Source organism: Phocoena sinus, chromosome 11 (assembly GCF_008692025.1).
Source record: "Phocoena sinus isolate mPhoSin1 chromosome 11, mPhoSin1.pri, whole genome shotgun sequence".
NCBI lineage: Eukaryota > Metazoa > Chordata > Mammalia > Artiodactyla > Phocoenidae > Phocoena > Phocoena sinus.
Genome location: NC_045773.1, coordinates 76,413,735 through 76,434,187, shown reverse-complemented (window position 1 = coordinate 76,434,187; position 20,453 = coordinate 76,413,735).

Below are 20,453 nucleotides of genomic sequence, written 5' to 3'. Positions count from 1 at the left end.
CCGATTTCATTGTAGTAGTTTCCCAGGGCAGCCATAACAAACTGGGTGATTTAAACAACAGAAATTTATTGTTTCCTAATAGTGGAGGCTAGAAGTCTGAGCAAGTTCATGATGTCATAGGATCAGTTCCTTTTGAGGACTTCTAGGGAGAATCTGTCCCAGGTCTCTCTCCCAGCTTCTGGTGGATTACCAGCGTTCCTTGCCTTGTAGATGCCTCATCCTGCTGTCTGCCTTTATGGTCCCTGGCATTCTCCCAGTTACATTGGATTTGGCCCTCCTCTATTTCAGTATGACCTCATCTTTACTAACCAGAGCTGCAAGACCCTATTTCCAAATACGGTCACCTTCTGAGGTACTGGGGATTAGGGCTTCAGCATATGCATTTGTGGGGAGGGGTGCAATTCCATTCATACAGACAGGATTACAGGATTCTTTCCACCAAATCAATCCCGCAGTTTCCTGGACATCTCCATTGTGTCCAGACAAACAAATAATACAGAAGAAAATAAAATAAGAAACCAGCAAATGAAGCAAAAAACTAATCAAGTAGCCCCTGCTGCGAGATTCACCTGTCTGTTCTGTGTGAAGGCATCTGAGTGTGTTCTTCTGCGTAGGGAGAAAACCTGCTTTCAGATGATGTAACCAGCCCCACCTTTGTAACAACCTATCAGATGGAGCCAATTAAAACAGCAACAACAGGAAATTCTCTGGCAGTCCAGTGGTTAGGACTCTGTGCTTTCACTGCCGAGGTCGTGGGATGATCCCTGGTCAGGGAATTAAGATCCCACAGTCTGCGTGGGGTGGCCAAATAAACCCCCCCAAAAACAAGACAAAGCAAAACAAAAAGAAACCACAACAGCAGCAGCAAACCTCCGTGTCTGCAGTAACATGTTCCACATGCAGTGGCTCGTACCAAATGGGAGAAGGGATATTAATTTTTACCCTGAATAATAACCCTTCAATTTAGAACTTTATGGGTTAAAACACACTTCCATACAGATTGTCTCATTTACTTCCTACAGACACAGGGCATAGGCAGGGTTTATCTTGTCCTCAGGGGATAGTAGGTGAACTCAAGCTCAGTTAAATTACATGCCTGGACCCAAACCAGAAAACCAGCAGGGGGCAGAGCCAGGAGGAACCCAACCCTTCAATCTCTGTTGCCAAGTCTTTGATGCTTTCCACAACCCACTGTGGTTTCTCTTCAGAAGTTATTTCTTTTGAATTCCAGGTTTCTCCTTACTGTTTCCTCCAAATGCCATGCTTCTCATTTCTGTGCCTTTGATCCTGTTTTTTCAGTTGCTGGGATATTTCTGCCATCTTTCCTTCACCTGTGTAAATTCTATATATCCTTCAACACTGATATTATAATTTCTCAGCTTACACTCATCTTTTTCTAAAACCAGAGGTACATATACTCTGTAAAATTTAGTGCTAGATTGTTCATTAATGTTCTTTACTAGTTTCTTAAGTCAGTTTTCCCATTTTACTTTTTTTCCATATTAGATATTAATTTTACCTCAAGGTCATAATATTTATATTATGGCACACATATATAGTATACACACACGTACATGCACACACACATGCACATTTTATTTTTTAGTATGAATTTGTCTGGCTCGGTGCTTTGTCTAACAAGGGCACCAAAGGACTATTTGTTCATTGATTAATTTATGTTCCATCTCTTTGACAGGATATTTACTCATAGTTGCCTTCCTTAGAGTCCCCAAGCAGTGTGGAAAATAGATGTTCTTTATTAGATACTTTTTGAATTAAATTGAATGTGTCCAATCACAACATACTAATATATAATGATTAAAGAAATGCCCTTGAGCTTTCATACAGATCTACTATTAACTAATTTATGCATATTTTTATGCAGTAAGAAAGCTAGTATAAAAAGTTATTTTTATATATGTTAATGAAATGAAATAATGAGAGTCACCAAATCGGGTTAATTTATATTTCTTTTTTTTTTTCTAAGGCACTAGAACTCATTTTAGTGAAACTGTTATATTCTTTGTATTTTGTTTTTATACCCTCTTTTTGCTTCAACTATGTGAAACATTATTAAAATATAATATTATAATAGAGTACATTCTGGAGTAAAGGTACAGCCTCTGCTCATTGGTTTCATAATTAAAGACAAACAACAAGAAAACAAGCCCTTCTGTGTTCCGCTTTAGCTATGGACTTGTAGTGACTTAGAAAATGAGTCCAAAAGGCCCGTCAGCACATAATCTTCTCCCATTGTCACTGTAAGATCATTCACTGTGACGCATTTTCTGGTGTGGTTAGGAAACAGTCGGCACTCACATACCTGGGAAATGCTTCAGGTCTGCTTTCTCTTGTCTATTCATCATCAGTTTAATAAATAAAATAAAAAGCAATAACTTAACCATTCCTTTAATAATGATTTTCAGCATCTCAGAAAGGCTGCTCACTGTCCAGGATGACAGAAGACACACGTGATGTGTAAAGGAAAGTGGTGAAACAAAAGTTCTGGATAATTGCAAAAATGCCGCCCCTCCTCCCTCCTGCAGTCTAAGAAAACATCATCCAGACCAGGGTGATTCTTAAGACACCTTGGATGTTTCTGGAATGTCTAAAATTCTATTTTGTTTCCTTTTCATTTTACGTTTTATTTTCTTACTGTTGCTGATATATAGAAAAACAGATTTTCATATGTTGACTTTATAGTAAGAAACTTTATAAATTCTCTTCCAGTTTCTCATAATTCATCTGTTTATTACTTTGGATTTTTCCCTGTGTATAATCATACCATCTATGCATCTGCACGTAATGGCAGTTGGTTTCTTCCTTTCTAATACCTTATATTTCTTTCTTAACCTTATTAACTAGCTCCAACAGAGCTATTTTAATTCTCAAAAGGAATGTCTTATATATTTCACCATTAACTTGGATCTTTGCGATTGTTTTTACTTAGAGATATCAATTATTGGTTAAGAAAGTTTCTGGTGTGTTAAAAATCAATATTCTGGATATGTGCTTGATCTTGATCTTATTCTGGATATGTGCTTGATCTTACCATCTTCCTTATCTTATCTTGATCTGCATCTTTTGATGTGGCCATTTGATTTTTCTCCTTTTGGTAAATACAGTAGATTATGATAATTGATCTTTATTGTTAAAATAACTTTTTACTCCTGAGATAAAATCAGATGTGCCAGTGTATTATATCTTGTGTACATTTATTCATTATTGGAATGAATTTGCTTATTTTCTGGTATAATTCACTTGTTTGGATTTTTTTTTTTTTCTTAAATGTGTGATAGAACTTACTGATGCAGTTGACTGAGATTGGAGTTTTGTTTGTGGAAATTTTTTTCACAATTGATTTGATTCTTTTAGTGGTTTTAAAAAATCCCATGTTTCCTGCTTATTACTGAGCCAGAGTTGGTAAATTACGTATTCATTTAATTTGTCCATTTCATGTAATTTTCAAATTTATTGGCAGAAAGTGTTCAAACTATCCATTTAGTGTTGTTTTAATATCTATGATATCTGTAGGGATATTTCTATTTTTTCTTGATAATTATCCAAAACTGTTTATTTTATTATTTCTTTCGCTTAGTTGGCCTACTTGATTTTTTGCTACTTGGTTGGCCTAATGCATTTTTTATTTGTTATTTTCGGATCTGAACATTATTTTTTCTTCTTTCTATGTTTTTTGGTGTTTATTTTGATTTTCTTTTCTCGCTAATTTTTAGGATAGTGGTATATTGAAATTCATTGATTTTTCACACCTTCAGAGTAGAGGTTAAACATTTAGAGTCTGGAGTCAGACTGACTGGTTAAATGTGACGATATGAAAAGTATGTAAAGGTCATCTGAAAAGGGGGAAAAAAGCACAGCTCAAGAATTTCAGTAAAGTCTACTTATCCACATTAATCCATACTAATAAAATGAATTCTAAAATTCAAAGTATGATTGGTACAAAACACTAGTGAATATTTATGTATAGAAGTTTGTGTGCATGTGTTTTACTAAAGTTTCATTTTCACTGTCTTTTAGAACTCATAACCTTAAGTTTAAAAAAAGTTTTCCAAATGCGTTTCTGTTTTCCAAAAATAGAAATTATTTCCTATTTTGACTCTGTACTGTTGCAATTAACATTTATTACTTCTTGGCATAATTATTAAAGATGTCATCTTTAATTTTCAAAAGTGTCCAGTGTAGATAATAAAAGATATGGTGATTATAATTAACGCCTACTCAATTCTTCAGTTTTTAGGCTAAATTTTATATTCTCAAGAAAGTCTTCTGTAACATCCCAGACTAGATTTGGTCCCACTACTACAGCGCTCTGCATTTATCTTTTGTAATATTGTACTTGTATTAGTGGTTTGTTCATCATCTCTCTTTCCTGCTAGATATAATCCTTAGGAGACTGGAGCTTTGACCATTTTATTCAACAGTGTAACCCCCAGAACCTAGTATAATGCATAGAAAATAGTAGATCAATATGCATGTTTTAATGAATTAAAGTTTTAAGTTCTATATTTCAAGGAATTAAGCAAAATGTGTGCAGGCAAGGTGAACAAATGAAGAAAAACAGACCTTAAACAGCTTTTCATAGGCAATACAGAAGAGTCCACTGGGTCCTTTAGAGACATGATGCCAGATGATCTCTTTGGCTTTGAAGGTAGATTATCACAGATCTATCTCCTCTTTCTTCCTCTTAAGGACGTGCCACCCTCTAGATATGTATACAGGTTTATGCATGTGTGCATACATATTTACACAGAGAGAGGGAGAAAGAAAAAATGCACCTATTTGCTAATAGTAACTACCTCTGCATGTCAAAATTTATTTTATTCTTTATTCTTTGCTACCTTGCATATGATTTATGTTAGTTATCATAAATATAAAATTTATTTTGATTATTTATTACTTGCATTTTAAAACAACGTAACTATACCAGACATTGGAGTACTCCTTTAGCATTTAGCTAGAATTTCATATTATTAATACCATAAAAATTATCTATTTGAAGAAGTAAATGGGTTGTCCACATACGGGTGTGATTTTGTTTTTTCAGGAAGCATTAACCTAAGGGTATACAACATTAGTACGTTAGGTAGTGATCGTAAAGAATATGTTTATAAAATCTAAATATTAAAAATGGCCACACATAATTTTGGACAATGAACTTTGCACCAAAACGTCCACAGTCAACATAAAACTCATTCTTTTCATGGTTGCTATACTTACAATGTTATACAACAGATTTGTAACTCAGAAACTTCGTTCTCTATTTTCATACTGTATAGAACGGAAGTTGTTATGTTTAAGTTTATATATAAATTATTTGTAAGCTCATGTGATCTATGAATGCTCACTAACAAATATGAAAGAAAAAATAAAGAAGAGAAAATACACTTCCAGATATTAAGAGACCATTTCTGCAGAGAGGATAGAAATATTGGCGTATTCATGGGATTGCTGCAATAAATCTTTTTTTTCCTTTGGCTAAGGACAACAATAATGGGTGAGCATTCAAGATTAAATCATGAGACAAAAGAAAAAGGAATCCTATTGGATTATTGTATTTTGGCCCATTCATCTTAAAATATTTTACTTATATGGAGTAAAACTGCAAAAAAATCAGTCATCTAGGAATTAAGCTGCTTAGTTGTGAAAATATAAAAATAAATTTAGCTTCTGTTTACAAGTCCATTTCTGGGCATGTACTCACATAAATTCCAGTTTCTACTTGAAATAAAGGTCATGTGAAGCAAGAAAATCAGAATTTATATTCATTGGTTTCCCTTTGCACACATCAGAAAATGGAACACTGTCAACAGTATTTTCATGATTGACTCTGGTTGCTAAACTTTCTTTTTACACACTCAGATACACAAGGTACATAAAGAGAAAATTTAAAAATTATTATTGCCCAGAGTCAATTATTACCAAATCGCTTCTGTATGAACACAAACAACAACATAAACATTGTAATGCCTTTCTCATTTTTGATGCCCTCGAAAGAAGCAGCTAATAGGAATGTTTCCTCTTGTGAACAGACTCTAGGGGCAGGGTTTAGAAATAGATGATAGCAAGAAGAAAAATTATTCCAATTATTTTTTTGAGACTCGCTGCTTAGCTTCCTCTTTATTTATCTTACCTCTTTCTTTTTCCTATCCTGTTTTCTAATAAAGCCAGAAGAGAAGCTAGATGAGCATCTCTTATGAGTGCTTGTAAAATATATAAATATTACTGCACGTTACTATTATACACTGTTAGTGAATAGGTCTACTGGACCCATGCCAGGGTCCTAGCCTGGGCCAAGGCCCCATATCTGGGCTAGGGAAGTTCTTTTTCTGATCAGATTCATGGAGCCAATAACAAAACTGTTGCTGAGACTGGAGCAGCACAAGCTTTATTCAGTGGCCAAAGAATGGAGAAGCGGGAACCTAGTTTGCAAATCAATTTCTCAACCCAGTTTGGGGTGGAGACAGCAAATATATAGGAGGGTTAAGACAAAAGGGAGGGAATTAGAAAGAGTGGGAGGAACATTCATGACTTGTCATGAGAACAGAGAACAGAGGTGTGGTTTGGACCCAGAACTGATGCAGCTCACCTTTTCCGTCCTTGTATGGGCTTTTCCAGTTGTCATGGCAGCTGTCAACTGTCTGGTGCTGTTGGGTGTGTCATTTAGCTAGTGTATTACAGTGAGCGTATAATGAGGCTCAAGGTCTACTGGAAGTCCTATCTTCCCCATCTTGGGTCTACTTGGTTCTAACCAATTCTTGTTTTTTTTTCTCTTTGCAGATTCCTCCCGAAACTTAGGTAAGTGTAATTGGTTTCTATTCGAGGGAGGGGCAGGCGTATGATTCTGGGGCAACAGCCTTGGTACCAATATTAGTGTAGCACCTATGATCTGAACTGTCACTCACTGCCCGCTTGCGCAAAACTACTACTATCCAGCGATTGGAATTTGAAGTTGATAAGGAGCTTTGTCAGACAGATTTATAACTAGCTACCTTTTGAGAAAAGGTACCTCAGGGTAGATCAATGCGCTCCAATAGAACCACTTATCACTGCACTAAATGCCATGATTCTATTTGTTATTTGATTCTATTCTTCCTCCGATCTTGGGATTCAGGTCATTTCTGATTGGTCTTGTCTTGGCCTGAAGTGCAACCATGCAAGCCAGGGGAGCCTGAATATTTTTCTTTACTTGATTTGGTCATGATATTAAAATTGATTCCATCAGCCCTGGATCCTGCTTGCTCTCTGGAAACCTCCGAGGAGCAGGGGCACAGGCCAGATATTGGCTCCTGTTGTTACTGAGCCTGGAGAAAGTCTGAATACTATGCATCTTCAAAAAAAGCTAACTAAACACATAAAAAAGACAAAAGAAATTTCAAGGAGGACTTGTAGCTTGGTTTGCAGTTTATAGACTAATTGTATTCCCAGATGCAGAGAAAACAATGTATAGTGGTCCACAAATCTGCACTGGGCTAAAAATTTTTTTAAATGCCACGCACACCCCTCTATCCATATGCACACACGAACACTCTCCCATGCTCTCTGCTCAGTCAGTTGTGTACTGGAAAAATGCAAAATAGATTAAGTTTGATTTTTAATGCCAGTCCCTCAAAGCTATGTCAATTTTGACAGTTCTTATTTCCTCCTTTCTCTCCTATCTCCAGAAACCCAGCCCTCATCTCAAATAAACATTCACCAAAGATAACAACAAGAGGTTAAAGACCTCCCAGATGCTCTTGCAAGCAGAAGGAATACAAGGGTGATCAGGAAATAGCCTTTCCTGTAGGAAACTCACTGCCTAATAAGGCCTTTGCTGTAACTTCTGGCAAGGAAGTGAGGAAGGTTTGGGGCTATGAGGGGAATGAGAAAGAAAATTCCACTTTTTCATCTTTGAGTGAATAGCACCTTATTTTCTAATTGGGGAATGACAGGATAGGTAGCAATGTAATTTACACTGAACAATTATTATTAGCCAGGCATTAGTCTACTAATTTTATATGTCAACTCATCTAATTCGCATAATAAACTTATTTGTTGATTATTTTCATCTACCTCTTTATACTCCTGTTGGTAGACTGCTAGTCTAGATATCAGGAACTCAACAGGCAGGCACTCTGATGATAAATGCTTTCCGTAGACATCAATCATCACTCCATGTTATGGATGAGAAAAACTCAGGCTCGGGAGCTTATCTGCTTAACCACAGACTAACAGCAAGTGGGAGTCAAGGTGCTCGTTTGATGGAAATCCTTAGAGCATTTTTACTAAATATTTCATTGCCTCTAATAAGAGAGATGATTATATTTTTAATTTTTAAGAAAATTTTCCTTTTCTGAGAGTCAGTGGAGGGAGAAGAGTGAAGGGCCCTCAGATTCTCCTCTTGCAATAGTTTCAACCACGGTGGTTTTTAATACATTAGCGATACAGAAAATGTCTTCAACACTTCAAAAGATACTGCAAATCAGTTATCACATCACTGATGAAGAGTTACCTAGAAGTCCCAACATTTTTCTGTGTTTCCTTTTAATGACTCAAGAGTTTTACAGCTCAGAGTTTTGTTTTTGTTTTTGTTTTAATTTAGTGAATTACTTAATGCTGGACCTGAGATTCGACCTGTGCGCTGATTGCAGGTAAGAGGTTTGGGAAGTGAAGGGGAGGAAGGAGGAAGAGATTTAATCGGCTCAAAACATAGTCTCTTTATCCCTCCTCTAAAAATATTCTCCTGATTTATACTGATTAAATAAAATATGAATCAAATTTCCTGTTTGTTCAGCTTAAAAGATCGACTTTAGAGGATTTTGTGCTTTTTCTTTTTCATGTAATTGCAGGCAGAGAAGGGCAAAAGGGTAGTAATCTTTGGAAGATTTATTAAAAGAAAAGTAAGCCTATTTAGATTCTAGCTAAAAGAAATGAATTAGCAAATGCACGTGGGCCCGCACGTGCGTGTGTATGTGCATGTATGTGTTGAATATCATTACTTATTACTCAACAAAGCTACAATAAAAGATCTCACCTCAAAATTTTTAGGATTTAAGCAATGCTCAAGCGATGCTGACGTTTGTTCGCAAAGCCATGAGTAGTAAGGCTTGAAGTGTTTCTTTGGGAGGGAGAGTCAGGGTTGCTGTGTGACTCTATGAAAGGGTCTGTGTATTAGGCTTGCCTTCCAACCTGTTGACAATGTACTGACCTCAGAAATGCTAGGTGAATAGCATTTCTTTATAAAGCTAAAGGAATACACATTCTGACACAAACTGCTAAATAGTGCTTACTACTTACTGATGTAATTATACTCTGTAGGAGTGGGGAAGAGTACGGGAGGGTCTGTGATACTATGACAAGATGGCAAAAATAAGGAAATGGAAATTGCTGATTGTACGGGGTGGGGAGAAGCATATAGTGAAAAGAAACGTGATCCACAGAGCCATGACCTGCCTTTGAAGTGGTGGAGTGTCAGAGCCCTCCTTGCAAATGAGTACTTTCCAAGTGGCCCTCCCTTCTCAAAATCAACTTCTGATACCTCAGTCAAAATTAAACACTTCATTTGCCTTTCTGCTGAACTCCTTAAACCTCAGTTTACCTCCTGCTTTATTTGGCCCTATGTGTATTTACTTTTGCACATGACTCTCATCTGTTAATTAAACGCAACAGAGTGCAGCCAGAAAGACCATGGGATATGGAATCAGTGTGCCTGGGTTCATATCCTGGCTCAGATGCTGATGAGTTCTGTGTTTTGAGCAAATCAACCATCCTGTACCTCAGTTTCTTTCTCTGTAAAATAGGCATATTAATAGTACCTACCACACGGGGTTGTTTTAAAAATTAAAGTTAATTTATATGAAGTAAATAGAATATAGCCTGGTGTATAGAATGTGCTATTATCATAATAAATAGATTGAGTTTTTAAAACTTTCTACTCCTCCTAACCAGATACAGTGGGTATGCTATTTGGCCATTCAAAGAAAACCAGGAAAACCTTATAAAGTAAATGGAGGCAATGCTTAATGATATATTCTACCTATATGATTTGAACTCCAGTCTATTCCTAATAGAGTATCTCACAAAAAGTACAGAAATTACTTCAAGAGTGTATATTTTTAGATATTGAGCTGCATGAGCTGCTTGTAAATTTTGGAGATTAATCCTTTGTCAGTTGCTTCATTTGCAAATATTTTCTCCCATTCTGAGGGTTGTCTTTTGGTCTTGTTTATGGTTTCCTTTGCTGTGCAAAAGCTTTGAAGTTTCATTAGGTCCCATTTGTTTATTTTTGTTTTTATTTCCATTTCTCTAGGAGGTGGGTCAAAAAGGATCTTGCTGTGATTTATGTCACTGAGTGTTCTGCCTCTGTTTTCCTCTAAGAGTTTGATAGTGTCTGGGCTTACATTTGGGTCTTTAATCCATTTTGAGTTTATTTTTGTGTATGGCGTTAGGGAGTGTTCTAATTTCATCCTTTTACATGTACCGGTCCAGTTTTCCCAGCACCACTTATTGAAGAGGCTGTCTTTTCTCCATTGTATATTCTTGCCTCCTTTACCAAAGATAAGGTGACCATATTTGCGTGGGTTTATCTCTGGGCTTTCTATCCTGTTCCATTGATCAGTATTTCTGTTTTTGTGCCAGTACCATACTGTCTTGATTACTGTAGCTTTGTAGTATAGTCTGAAGTCAGGGAGCCTGATTCCTCCACTATGGAGAGCAGTATGGAGGTTCTTAAAAACCTAAAAATAGAACTACCATACGACCCAGCAGTCCCACTACTGGGCATATACCCTGAGAAAACCATAATTCAAAAAGAGTCATGTACCAATGTTCACTGCAGCTCTATTTACAATAGCCAGGACATGGAAGCAACCTAAGTGTCCATCAACAGATGAATGGTTAAAGAAGATGTGGCACATATATACAATGGAATATTACTCAGCCATAAAAAACAAACGAAATTGAGTTATTTATAGTGAGGTGGATGGACCTAGAGTCTGTCATACAGAGTGAAGTAAGTCAGAAAGAGAAAAACAAATACCGTATGCTAACACATATATATGGAATCTAAAAAAAAAAAAAGGTCATGAAGAACCTAGGGGCAAGACGGGAATAAAGACACAGACCTACTGGAGAATGGACTTGAAGATACCGGGAGGGCGAAGGGTAAGCTGGGACAAAGTGGGAGAGTGGCATGGACATATATACACTACCAAATGTAAAATAGATAGCTAGTGGGAAGCAGCTGCATAGCACAGGGAGATCAGCTTGGTGCTTTGTGACCACCTAGAGGGGTGGGATAAGTAGGGTGGGAGGGAGGGAGACGCAAGAGGGAAGAGATATGGGGACATATGTATATGTATAACTGATTCACTTTGTTATAAAGCAGAAACTAACACACCATTGTAAAGCAATTATACTCCAGTAAAGATGTTTAAAAAAGAAAAAAGTGTATATTTTTAGCCCATCTTCTAAATAAGAGATACAGAGTAGTAAACGTAATTAACTCAAACTTCTTTTTCAGTATTCAAATAGCTTTTTACCAGGGGCTATAGAAGCTAGCGTGTATCTTCAAATGTTCCCATAAAACATGAAACAAGGGCATTCATCCAAAAAAGTCAGCAACAGAGCCCCCCAACTGGACAAATTACTTATTTTTAAAATACATGCAATACACTTATTCAACTATAATTTATTTAGTGCCTCTTAGGCATCAGGTGTTTGACATGTGTTGTATACACTGAAATGACTTTAATTTTGTCTTTCAAATTTGATAGAAAAGAAAACATGGTGAGTTGACGTGTAATGAGAGAAACAAAAGATGAACAACAACAAGAGAAGATGGGAATGACATAGCGTTTTAAAATACTAAACACCAGGCTAGAAGAATTCAGAGAAAGGAATGCTGGATAATTCCTCAGAAAGGAGGTCTGATTGGTTTAAGTTTTGGAATTGGGTTTTGCAAGAATTTCCTCAGGTCATCCAGTGGGATACAGAGACACTATCAACAGTGATTCAAGGAACTAGAAATGCTCTAAAAGGAGCTAACAGAGATGCAGGTGTCACTGGACAGACTGAGGAATTTAGGGAAATGAAGCTGGAAAGATCAACACAACGTGCTTTGAAAGCTTTGCTAAGACTTTATTCCATTGGCAGTAGGGCTATAGAAAATATTTGAGAGAATGAGGATCTAGAGAGAATTCTGGAAATATAATTCTGATGGCAAGATGTGGCATGGATTGGAAACGCATGCTGGATTAAGAAAATGCAATTACAAGACCACACTGTAAGAGCCTACAGAGAATGGTGGTAGTGGGAAAAGATCAAAGGGTGAATTTACGACAAACACTGATTATACAGTTATCAGAATTTAAATATAAATTAGAAGTTTTGATTGAAGAACAGGGAAAATCAAAGATGGCTCTGATCTTTCTTGCTTTCACCACAAGGAAGAAAATGATTCCATTTATTGAGATGGGGGACAGTGGAGGGAGAAAACTTGCAAGGGATTGGGGCTAATGCTTTCAGTTTTGAGAAGTGGATTTTGATTTTCCAGGGAAAGATAATGAGACAATAACCAGGAGACAGTTGGCTTTCTGAGTTTGGGGCTCATTAAAGAGATTGGGGGGGCGGGGCAGGAGAAAAATCTTGGAGCTTCTAACAGGGTGTTGTTTGAAACTATGGAAAAAATGGCCCTCTTAGTAAAGAGCTGGAGGAGCAGAAGAAAGAAGACATTTATCTATTTTGCACTATATGAAAAACACTATACTAGATTGTTTAGCTGTGTTGTTTAATTAAGGTCAAGGTCACAGATGTAAACATAGGACAAAGCAGTATTTACTGGATGAATTGATGAATAAGAGTTAACATAGGAAAACAGGGACCATCAACACTGGTATGGAGAAGCACAAGATGAGTCCCTCCGAGGACAAAGCGGGAGATTTATTTCAAGGGAGGTGATGCTTAGCAGTGTCACATGCTGCACAGTTATTGGGCAGAGTGAAGACCTGGCACATTGTAATTGGCAATTAGGATAGTTATCCTGATTTTGTTTGATTACAATTTCTGGAAACATAGTTCATCGTTGTAAAACATCAATCGACTATTTAATTTTACATCATCCTTGTTCCTCTAGTCATTATGACCCTGGGAAAGAGTCTGAAGAACTGAAGAGCCCAGCCAGCACTGGAAAGTTATCATTTAACTGATGTCTGCATTGTGATTATCTTCTCCTGTGCAGAGTAGGGTTCTAGGGACGCCAACTGCTTATACTGTCAGCAGTGGCTGCAGAGTCTGTTACGAGAACCAGCGGAGAAAGGTGAAATGGGAAAAGAAAATAGGGTCTCATGTTATATATTTAGCCAAGTCTGTATGTTTTCGTTTGGATCTATAGGGAGCATTAATGGGGCTGTATTATCAAAAGGATTTTCCTCTTTTTTCTTTCTAAGGCAGGAAAAACAGCTAAAAATTTTCTCACATTGCCTAATCCTCATAGGTTATGCCAAGTTGGCAAAGATCCTTGGCGGCCTAAGTGTCTCTCTGTGGATGGCTGCCAGTTACTGTTTTGTCTGTATATTTGGCAAATGTCGAAGTGTCATTGATTCACCTGCTGTTGGAAGGATCTTCTCTGTTGGGGTGGGTTGTGAAGAGGGTGAATGAATATATACAGGGTCTCTTTATCTCCATCAAGAAGTGAAGGTATAACAGCAGCAAATAGTTATTTCCTTTGCTTCCCCAAGGAACAAACCAAAAGATTAAAGAACAGAATGCAAAGGACGAAAAAGCAAGCAAAGAAAGGCCCTAGAGGCAGCGGTGTGTTGTTGAATGGGCTCACCAGAAAAAAAGAAAATCCTGTTTTGTATCATTTGACAGTTTCTGAGTCATACTCTCAGCATGGCCAATTTCAAACTATCCAGAGTTTAAACACCAGTTTGCAAAACGTCTGAGCAATTAATAATCAGGTCTAGTGAGCCATGCAAGCTAGTTTCAGCACGTCACTGCCTCTGTGTGTGTGCTGCAGGGGTGGGGTTAGGTCAGAGAATCGGGTGTATTTTTTGATAGCATATTTACCCATTGTAAGGAATCATCTTTGTCTTTTATCTGCCTTTCTTAACTTACCTTTGCACTGGGAATAACTGTCAATACCTCAACAATCTTTGTGTTATTTCATTACATTTTGGAGATTTGCTAGTCCACTCCCAAGATGGAGGAAAAGGACAAGCCTTGAAGGACAAATTTCAAGTTCCTTTCCTCCCCAAATCACGTGTAAATAGAGCCCCTGTGTGCTCAGAATTGACTTTGTTTCACAGTAAGGCTAAAGCGGACCCTTGTTTAACTGCTGTTTTTAGGCTTCACCAGGGCATCTGTCGTTACTGGTCAGATATTTCAAATCACTTTAAATTAAGAGAATGTGGTCCAGGGAACCATAAGTAACCTCTCAATTCAAAAGAGAAAAACAACTAAAAAAATTAAGATAAAAATCAAATACATATTTGGGTTACTTTTTTTTTGAACGACAGCCTAGGAATAAATACAGACTATGATTTTTTAATTATACTAAAGAATTCCACTGTCAAGTGTGAGTGTATATAAGAATCATGATTATATAAAATCAGTTTAAAGAGTTTATCTTAAACTATAATCAAAATGAGGAACTGTTATTTAAAAAAATTTTTTTAAATTTAATTTTATTTTTTTATACAGCAGGTTGTTATTAGTTATCCATTTTATACATATTAGTGTTTACATGTCAAGCCCAATCTCCCAATTCATACCACCACCACCCCACGGCTTTCCCCCCTTGGTGTCCATACGTTTGTTCTCTACATCTGTATCTCAATTTCTGCCCTGCAAACTGGTTCATCTGTACCATTTTTCTAGGTTGCACATATATGCGTTAGTATACAATATTTCTTTAACTCTTTCGGACTTCACTCTGTATGACAGTCCCTAGATTCATCCACATCTCTACAAATTATCCAATTTCATTCATTTTAATGGGTGAATAATATTCCATTGTATATATGTACCACATCTTCTTTATCCATTTGTCTGTTGATGAATTAGGTTGCATTTAGGTGGCTTCCATGACCTGGCTATTGTAAATAGTGCGGCAATGAATATTGGGGTGCATGTGTCCCTTTGAATTATGGTTTTCTATGGGTATATACCTAGTAGTGGGATTGCTGGGTCATATGGTAAATCTGTTTTTAGTTTTTTAAGGAACCTCCATACTGTTCTCCATAGTGACTGTATCAATTTACATTCCCACCAACAGTGCAAGACGGTTCCCTTTTCTCCACACCCTCTCCAGCATTTGTTGTTTATAGATGTTCTGATGACCCCCATTTTAACTGGTGTGAGATGATACCTCATTGAAGTTTTGATTTGCATTTCTCTAATAATTAGTGATGTTGAGCAGCTTTTCATGTGCTTCTTGGCCATTTGTATGTCTTCTTTGGAGAAATGTCTATTTAGGTCTTCTGCCCATTTTTGGATTGGGTTGTTTGTTTCTTTAATATTGAGCTGCATGAGCTGTTTGTATATTCTGGAGATTAATCCTTTGTCTGTTGATTCGTTTGCAAATATTTTCTCCCATTCTGAGGGTTGTCTTTTCATCTTGTGTGTAGTTTCCTTTGCTTTGCAAAAGCTTTTAAGTTTCATTAGGTCCCGTTTGTTTATTTTTGTTTTTATTTCCATTTATCTAGGAGGTGGATCAAAAAAAGATCTTGCTGTGATTTATGTCAAAGAATGTTCCTCCTATGTTTTCCTCTAAAAGTTTTATACTGTCCACTCTTACATTTAGGTATCTAATCCATTTTGAGTTTATTTTTGTGCATGGTGTTAGGGAGTGTTCTAATTTCATTCTTTCACATGTAGCTGTCCAGTTTTCCCAGCACCACTTATTGAAGAGACTGTCTTCTCTCCATTGTATATCCTTGCCTCCTTTGTCATAGATTAGTTGACCATGGGTGCATGGGTTTATCTCGGGGCTTTCTATCCTGTTCCATTGATCTGTATTTCTGTTTTTGTGCCAGTACCGTACTGTCTTGATTACTGTAGGTTTGTAGTATAGTCTGAAGTCAGGGAGTCTGATTCCTCCAGCTCCATTTTTTTCCCTCAAGACTGCTTTGGCTATTCAGGGTCTTTTGTGTCTCCATACAAATTTTAAGATTTTTTTGTTCTAGCTCTGTAAAAAATGCCATTGGTAATTTGATAGGGATTGCATTGAATGTGTAGAATGCTTTGGGTAGTACGTTATTTTCACAATATTGATTCTTCCAATCCAAGAACATGGTATATCTCTCCAAATGTTTGTGTCATCTTTAATATCTTTCATCAGTGTCTTAGAGTTTTCTGCATACCGGTCTCTTGGCTCCCTTGGTAGGTTTATTCCTAGGTATTTTATTCTTTCTGTTGCAGTGGTAAATGGGAGTGTTTCCTTAATTTCTCTATCAGATTTTTCATCATTAGTGTATAGGAATGCAAGAGATTTCTGTGCATTAATTTTATATCCTGCAACTTTACCAGATTCATTGATTAGCTCTAGTAGTTTTCTGGTGGCATCTTTAGGATTCTCTATATATAGTATCATGTCATCTGCAAACAGTGACAGTTTTACTTCTTCTTTTCCAATTTGTATTCCTTTTATTTCTTTTTCTTCTCTGACTGCCATGGCTAGGACTTCCCAAACTATTTTGAATAATAGTGGTGATAGTGGACATCCTTGTCTTGTTCCTGATCTTAGAGAAAATGCTTTCAGTTTTTCACCATTGAGAATGATGTTTGCTGTGGGTTTGTCCTATATGGCCTTTATTATGTTGAGGTATAGGTTCCCTGTATGCCCACTTTCTGGAGACTTTTTGTCATAAATCGGTGTTGAATTTTGTCAAAAGCTTTTTCTGCATCTATTGAGATGATCATATGGTTTTTATTCTTCAATTTGTTATTATGGTGTATCACATTGATTGATTTGCGTACATTGAAGAATCCTTGCATCCCTAGGATAAATCCCACTTGATCATGATGTATGATCCTTTTAATGTGTTGTTGGATTCTGTTTGCTAGTATTTTGTTGAGGATTTTTGCATCTTTATTCATGAGTGATATTGGTCTGTAACTTTCTTTTTTACAGTATCTTTGTCTGGTTTTGGTATCAGGGTGATGGTGGCCTCATAGAATGAGTTTGGGAGTGTACCTTCCTCTGCAATTTTTTGGAAGAGTTTGAGAAGGATGGGTTTTAGCTCTTCTCTAAATGTTTGATAGAATTCACCTGTGAAGCCATCTCGTCCTGGACTTTGTTGGAAGATTTTATTTTATTTTATTTTTTATTTTATTTTATTATTTTATTTTTTTGCGGTATGTGGGCCTCTCACTGTTGCGGCCTCTCCTGTTGCGGAGCACAGGCTCCGGATGTGCAGGCTCAGGGGCCATGGCTCACGGGCCCAGCCGCTCTGCGGCATGTGGGATCTTCCCAGACCAGGGCACAAACCCACATCCCCTGCATCGGCAGGCAGACTCTCAACCACTGCGCCACCAGGGAAGCCCTGTTGGAAGATTTTTAATCACAGTTTCAATTTCATTACTTGTGATTGGTCTGTTCATATTTTCAATTTCTTCCTGGTTCAGTCCTGGAAGGTTATACCTTTCTAAGAATTCGTCCATTTCTTCCAGGTTGTCCACTTTATTGGTATAGAGTTGCTTGTAGTAGTCTCTTAGGATGCTTTGTATTTCTGCGGTGTCTGTTGTAACTTCTCCTTTTTCATTTCTAATTTTATTGATTTGAGTCCTCTCCCTCTTTTTCTTGATGAGTCTGGCTAATGGTTTATCAATTTTGTTTATCTTCTCAAAGAACCAGCTTTTAGTTTTATTGATGTCTGCTATAGTTTTCTTTGTTTCTATTTCATTTATTTCTGCTCTGATCTTTATGATTTCTTTCCTTCTGCTAACTTTAGGTTTTGTTTGTTCTTCTTTCTCTAGTTCCTTTAGGTCTAAGGTTAGATTGTTTATTTGATATTTTTCTTGTTTCTTGAGGTAGGCTTATATAGGCATTTGGATTGTCGTGTTTTCATTGTCATTTGTCTCTAGGTATCTTTGATTTCCCCTTTGATTTCTTTAGTGATCTCTTGGTTGTGTAGTAACGTATTGTTTAGCCTCCATGTGTTTATGTTTTTTACGTTTTTTTCCCTGTAATTGATTTCTAATCTCATAGCATTGTGGTCAGAAAAGCTGCTTGATATGATTTCAATTTTCTTAAATTTTCTGAGGCTTGATTTGTGACCCAAGATGTGATCTATCCTGGAGAATGTTCCGCGCACACTTGAGAAGAAAGTGTAATCTGCTGTTTTTGGATGGAATGTCCTATAAATATCAATTAAATTTATCTGTTCTATTGTGTTATTTAAAGCTTGTGTTTCCTTATTAATTTTCTGTCTGGATGATCTGTCCATTGGTGTAAGTGAGGTGTTAAAGTCCCCCACTATTATTGTGATACTGTCGATTTCCTCTTTTATAGCTGTTAGCAGTTCCCTTATGTATTGAGGTGCTCCTTTGTTGGGTGCATATATATTTATAATTGTTGTATCTTTTCTTGGATTGATCCCTTGATCATTATGTAGTGTCCTTCCTTGTCTCTTGTAACATTCTTTATTTTAAAGTCTGTTTAATCTGATAGTGAGTATTGGTACTCCAGCTTTCTTTTGATTTCCATTTGCATGTAATATCATTTTCCATCCCCTCACTTGCAGTCTGTATGTGGTCCCGAGGTCTGAAGTGGGTCTCTTGTAGATAGCATATATATGGTCCTTGTTTTTGTATCCATGGAGTGAGCCTGTGTCTTTTGGTTGGGAGCATTTAATCCATTCACATTTAAAGGTAACTTATTGATATGTATGTTCCTATTACCATTTTCTTAATTTTTTGGGGGTTTTTTTTGTAGGTCCTTTTCTTCACTTGTGTTTCCCACTTAGAGAAGTTCCTTTAGCATTTGTTGTAGAGCTGGTTTGGTGATGCTGAATTCTCTTAGCTTTTGCTAGTCTGTAAAGCTTTTGATTTCTCCATGACTCTGAATGAGATCCTTACCAGTAGAGTAATCTTGGTTGTAGGTTTTCCCTTTCATCATTTTAAATATGTCATGCCACTCCCTTCTGGCTTGTGGAGTATTCTGCTGAGAAATCAGCTGTTAACGTTATGGGAGTTCCCTTGTATATTATTTGTCATTTTCCCCTTGCTGCTTTCGATAATTTTTCTTTGTCTTTAATTTTTGCCAATTTGATTACTGTGTGTCGTCACATGTTTCTCTTTGGGTTTATCCTGTATGGGACTCTCTGCACTTCCTGGACTTGGGTGGCTATTTCCTTTCTCATGTTAGGGAAGTTTTTGACTATAATCTCTTCAAATATTTTCTCGGGTGCTTTCTCTCTCTCGTCTCCTTCTGAGACCCCTATAATGCGAATGTTGTTGCATTTAATGTTGTCCCCGAGGTCTCTTAGGCTGTCTTCATTTCTTTTCATTCTTTTTTCTTTATTCTGTTCCACAGCAGTGAATTCCACCATTCTGTCTTCCAGGTCACTTATTTGTTCTTCTGCCTCAGTTATTCTGCTATTGATTCCTTCTAGTGTAGTTTTCATTTCAGTTATTGTGTTGTTCATCTCTGTTTGTTTGTTCTTTAATTCTTCTAGGTCTTTGTTAAACATTTCTTGCATCTTCTCTATCTTTGCCTCCATTCTTTTTCTGAGGTCCTGGATCATCTTCACTATCATTATTCTGAATTCTTTTTCTGGAATGTTGCCTATGTCCACTTCATTTAGTTGTTTTTCTGGGCTTTTATCTTGTTCCTTCATCTGGTACATAGCCCTCTGCCTTTTCATCTTGTCTATCTTTCTGTTAATGTGGCTTTTGTTCCACAGGCTGCAGGATTGTAGTTCTTCTCCGAGGAGCTGTTATTTTTAAGCTTTGGTTTTTCATCAATTAGCATTTCATAAAAAGCCGTGTAAGGAGATGTTGAGTTAAACTTTTTTCTTTCATTAACATTCATATCATGGACTCTGTTATTAATATATTTTATTACTGTTAAAGGTTCACTGACTTTGTCAACACTGGAAGAAAATAAAATGACTTTACATAACCATAAGTTACTATAACATATGGACTTTCAGCAGCGATTCTCTTGCTTTCAAATTTTGCTGAGCTACAGAAAAAATGTCTATAATTAAGGCGCTTGTGGTTATCCTTGTTCACATCTCCACTCAGCTAAATTAAGAATACTGCTAGTGTTAATTGATATCCTAAAATATGCTTTTACAACTTTGCCCAGCTTGAGTTCCTACTGATCTATGCATCACACGTAATTACTTAAATAGAAATAACTTGTTTGGACAGTAAAGTGTCTTAGGAATACAAAGTTCTGTCATATTTGAACAACCGATGTTTAGGAAGTCTTTGTTTTGGCTATTTTGATA